The sequence below is a fragment of the Mus pahari genome, chromosome 12 (assembly GCF_900095145.1).
Source record: "Mus pahari chromosome 12, PAHARI_EIJ_v1.1, whole genome shotgun sequence".
In the NCBI taxonomy this organism is placed as follows: Eukaryota; Metazoa; Chordata; class Mammalia; order Rodentia; family Muridae; genus Mus; species Mus pahari.
Window position 1 is genome coordinate 40,640,070 of NC_034601.1, and position 5,740 is coordinate 40,645,809.

Genomic DNA, 5,740 nt, shown 5'->3' on the forward strand with positions numbered 1-5,740 from the left:
CTCCTCCTCTCTTCTTCTTCTTCTTCTTCTTCTTCTTCTTCTTCTTCTTCTTCTTCTTCTTCTTCTTCTTCTTCTTCTTCTTCTTCTTTATTTACTTATTTCATGTATATGAGTACACTGTCGCTGTCTTCAGCTGCACCAGAAGAGGGCAACCGATCCCCATTACAGATGGTTGTGAGCCACCATGTAGTTGCTAGGAATTGAACTCAGGACCTATGGAAGAGCAGTCAGTGCTCTTAACCACGGAATCATCTATCCAGGCACAGGCAGGGTTCTTCTTAATAGCTGATCCCCATGGCTTGCTTAGCCTGCTTTCATATAGAACCCAGAACCACAAGTCCGGGGATGGCACAACCCACAATGGTCTCGACCCTCCCCTACAGGCTTTCCCAAAGCCCAATCATATGGAGGCATTTTCTTAATTGAGCTTCCCTCCTCTCAAATGATTCAAGCTGGTGTCAAATTGACATAAAGCCATCCAGCATGTGTCCTTATTTTCACTTTCCTGTTTCCTTTTGTTTGTTTTGCATGTGTGTATATATATTTGAATGTATATAGGTACAGTTGCATGTACAGGTACAAGTGCCATGAAGACCTGAAGCTAACACTGGTGTCCTCTTTGGTTGCTTTCCACTTTATTCATTGAGTTGGGGTCTCTTACTGGACCTGCTGCTCACCAATTCTAGCTACCTAGCTAGCCAGCTTGAGGAGCCTTTGCCTCTGCCTTCTTAGTGCTGGGATTACTGGTGGCTACCTTGTCTCCTTGGCAACTTCAGTGAGTTCTAGAGATCTGAACTGTGTTCCTTATACATTCAGAGCAAGTAACGTAACCACTGAGACATCTATCTTGCCCACCCCTTTGAAGGAAGTGTTTTAACCCTTGTAGGTAAGACTATCTTGGAATTTACTATATAGTCTAGGCTGGCCTTGAAATCAAGATTGTCCTCCTGCCGTAGTTACTTAAGTGTTGAGCTCATACTCATTAACCTCCATACCCAGCTAGGACTTTTTGGAAAATTAATAATACTCATTATGTGGTTTTTGATAAATTAAAACATTGGTGAAAAAGGTTAAAGGAATCTTCACTATGCATAAGGGAGTTGTCTTAGTGTCATATCTTATTACTGTGATAAAATATCCTAAGTTAGTTTTTTTAAAGGGTATTTAGCAACTTAGGAGAAAAGGGTTTATTTTTTTGTTAACAATTCCAGGTTACATTCCCTTATAGCAGGGTAGTTAAAGGAGCTAGAGTGAACTGGACATATTATATCCATAGTCAAAAACAGAGAGCAAAGAATTAATTAATGCAAGCATACTGGTATTCAACTCTCTTACTACTCTCACACAGTTCAGAATTCCCTTCCTAGGGAATGGTGCCACCTAGAGTGGTCAGATCTTCCCACCTTACTTATCACGTAACCAAGATAACCCCCAACAGATAGGCCCATAAGCCATCCTAATCAAGACAATTCCTCTCTGAGAGTCCATTCCCAGCTCATTCTAAACTGTGTCAAATTAACAATTAAAACTATCCACCACAGAAATCAATAAACTGTTTTGACTCTAAATATGGTATGTAGGGTCACAGCCTGTGCCTTTATAAGCCAAGTTCAGCCCCTGTTCTTCATAAACTAATTAAACAAGCCAAAATAATAATGAAAGGAGGTGAAAGAAGATTTATTCAATGAGGCCATATACACTGGAAGATGTTAAAGGGAATCCACTGACACCCCTTCACCCCCACTAAGTCCATCTTCAGGGTCCTAATGTGCATAAGGTGTAAATAGAAGGTAACAAATAAGCACGACTAAGCAGTTCAGACAAGTTCTGTGCTCCCACTCTTCCAAATTGTCTCAGCCCCAAATGTCTCCTGCAAGGTCATCCGGCAAGTTGTACACCCTTCTCCAGAGATGAAAATTATAGTTCTTGCTTCAATAGCCTGATAGCCAAAGAGAGAGGTACAGGTATCTCTAGACTATAATCATTCCTGCCAGGCAGACTGGTTACAATCCTGATTGTGATGAAGCTTTTCTCCATTTCCTTCCTTCCACTCCCTCCTTTGTCTTTTTTTTTTTTTTTTTTTGTCTTTCCATCTACATCCCTCCTCTCCTTCCATCCTTTTTCTCATTCTTTCTAGGAAGGGTCACAAAAAGCCAAGTACACTCTGGAGTTTACTATGTAGTTAAATAGCACCCTGGACTCCTGGTACTCCTGATTCCCCAGGGTCAGACTCGCAAGTCCTACAGGTACGGCCGCCACATCCGGCTCTTTAAGTTTTCCTGATTATCCTGAACCAGTAGGAATAAGGGCCCTGAATGGTAAGGTGTTGACTGGGAGAGGCAGGGATGATAAGAAATCAGGAACAGCAGTAGCCTAGGGGAAACAGGTCCCCAGAAGCTGCAAACTTGATGCCAATGAGGTGCTATCTCCCTCCTCAGACAGGCCCTGCCAAGGCTATTCCTGGACAAGGGCACAGAAGTAAATTTCCTTTTGTCCTTTCATGAGAGTCTCTGAGAAAGTCTTGGGTTGGTCTGGCTCCCCATACTTGCTTCCCAGTAACAAGCACAAGGAGTGGACTCTTTCCCCTCCCGGGTTGCTGAGCTTTGCTATTTTCTTCTATCCTGCTTCAGAGGGAAGGTTAAGGAAGCACCCATGATCTCTACGCAGTGGATCATGCCTGTAACCCTGCACTGGGGTGGCTGAGTCAGGAGGCCCAAGAGTTTAAGGCCGATGTAGGCTAGGTGGTGAGTTCCAGGTCATGAAGGTCTACGATGTGAGAGACTTTGTTTCTCAACAACAATGGCAACAGAAACTAGATGATAGACATACACACATAACTTTTAGTTAAAAAAAAAAAACAACAACCTGGTATTCTGAAGTTGAGTAGTTAATGTTTTAGTGATTCTATGTTGTCAAAGTTGTCAAGGGGATAGGAGACGAGCAGGAGAAACAAAAGGTGAAAGTAAGTTAACGCTAATGAGTAGCTACTACTAACTGGAGTGCTTACTATGTCCAAATCATTCTGACAGATTTCAGGAATAGAGAGAAAGCTAAATAGCTCCCAGATAGTACATAATCAGTAGAAAAAAAAAGAAAACAGGAGAGACAGAGACAGAGACAGAGAGAGGCAGAGACAGGGAGACATACATAGAGAGACAGAAAGAAAAATTTTTTTTAAAAAGGTGCATTGTTAGACTTTTGGGGACACAGTAAAGAGGTTAGTTATAGAATGAGAGGAGGGAAGGGGGACATAGGAGGCATTCAAGGGAGAAATTGGGTTCTAAGAAGAGCTGCTCCTGGAAAGTGGGGGTGGGGTAGAGTAGAAAGACAGGTCCATCGGAGAAAACAGAAGCAAGGCCAGGCCACTGACTTTAGAAGAAAGTCACACCGAAATAGAACATGAGAATAAATGGACGCACAACCCGAGGACTTTCTGTTAACCCTCACAACAGCCTAAGGAAGTCAGACTTCTGCTGCTCTCTCTCTTGGAGGCTGAATACCTCCCAGTTCTTTGGGAGCAGAGTTGTGTCTCCAAGGCTCTTCATTATTACCCTCAGGGCTCCCTACTCTGTGTTACCTATCATTATCATAAATCAGGCAAAGCTTGTTTACCACCCAAGTGCATTAAAAAGTTAACCCTTTACTTCAGATGAAAGAAACTAGTGTGAGGTTTTAGAAGAGAGGGAAATAAAATTACACGGTATAGTAGAATGATTGCGATAGCAGACTGGTAAATAATGGAAAAACAAAAAAAAATTGTTTAGGGAAATGATTGAAATCAACTTTCTAAGCAAAAATAAGTGGGAGAGCTTGGCAGCAAACACACGGGCTTCCTTAACTCTGCTGCTTGCCCTACTGATTCCTTCTAAGAACCTGTAATTCTAGGACCTGGGTGGGCAGCCAGACAACCTCTTAAATTATATTTCATTACTTTAAAGCATCGTCAAACTTTTATAGGCCAAACCTGTTCCTACCCTACAGATTCCATCTACAGATTTTGTTCTCTGAAATGTTCTCTCTTCGGACTTGAGTAAGGAACTTAATGGAGACCTGAGAAGGTGACCATGGCACTTGGCCCCTCCTTAAAGACTACACTATATTTTAAAGAATCTAGATTCTGAAGCCAGTGTGTTTGTTTTGTTTGAATTCGGGCTATAAATGATGCATGAGCGCTCCCAGGGCAGCTGCCTAAATGGCTTACCATTCGGCTAAGTCTGCTTGGCAGGGTACCTAGCCTGCCTGTGTCTTACATAACTGAAAGCATTCAAAGATTCTTAGGGAAAATACACTGCCTTAGTGGTATTGGGGCTGTCTTTAGCTTCCTGGGTAAGATACCATGTCTTACCCAGGCTTTGTGCTAGGATGGAAAAGAAGTACAGATCTCAAACAGAATCAGGATCCAGGTATGTCCGGTCCAGTCTCTCTCTCTGTCTCTGCCTCTCTGTCTGTCTATCTGTCTGTCTGTCTGTCTGCCTGTCTGCTTCTCTCTCTCTCTCTCTCTCTCTCTCTCTGTTTCTGTTTGTCTCTGTCTCTGTCTCTCTCTCTGTTTCTGTCTCTGTTTCTGTCTCTGTCTCTCTCTCTCTCATGTGTGTGTGTGTGTGTATGTGTGTGTCTCAGACAGTCAATCTGTATGTCTGTCTGTCTGTCTGTCCCTTCCTCCCTTCCTCTCTCTCCACTCCCTCCCCTACTTCATATATGTATTTTCCCCCTGTGAAGGTGGGGAGAGGATAAGATACTGAAATGAGGAGCTAGAATGTAGTATCAACTCTTGTTGTTGTTGTTGTTTTGTCATGTCACCTCAGCAAAGTTTATTCCAAGTCATTTCCAACTTTCTCTCTCTCTCGTCCAAAGGAACAGCAAAATCTCCTGTGTAATAGGGACCCAAGTCTCCAACAGGAGTGATGCTGGGGACATGCAGGCAGCAGCAATGACCTCTAGGAAGAATGTCAGCACCATAGCAGCAGTGGGCCTGAGGAGTAGAAAAGAAAGCACAGAAGTATACCATCTCGGGGACGCGCACATGCCTGACCATGAGGCAGAGGAACGGTGTTTGGTCCATTTATCTTGTTATCAGGCCTGGACCCCCCCCCCCCCCCAAAACATTGCTTGACTGTTACTGTGACTCAGCCCCTGATTCTACCAGGGCTGGCTGTACACTTGAGAAACTGTGTAAGATAGCAGTGTCTCAGGCAGGAAATAGTCATAGGCTCTTATCACACGCCCACCCAGTGTTTGTGGTCCATTGTGACCGCAGACAGAACCAGATATGCCAGAGGCTGGCTACATTTGTAAGCTCGGTATCCAGTCAGAGACTTTGAGCTTTTGTATTCTTCAAATGTGTCTGGCATAGCAAGTTTTCGTTTTATAGAGAATTTCCTTCAGCAACAACACAGTGTTACTACAGAATACCCTAAAGGAGTTTCCCCCATATTGATGGTGGTTAACGTTTGTTTTCCTATCATGTCTTCCTCCTATCCTGTCTTATCCCTGCAGCTGGACCTACCCAACATCTCAGGCTTGAAAGTCCTTAGCACTTGGGCAAAAACTGTGATTTCAGATGCTAGGGAGCCACCTGCTGGTACTGAAGCCTCACTTCACACATAAAGATTGCCATGTAGTTTCCCAGGTCTAAACCTGGAGCCAGCACCAGGGAGATGCTTCCTGTGGTTCCTGGCTCAAATGCCAAGCCTGTTCAGACCCCCTGGGGCATAATACTTCCCATCCTCTAAGTAAACTTTCC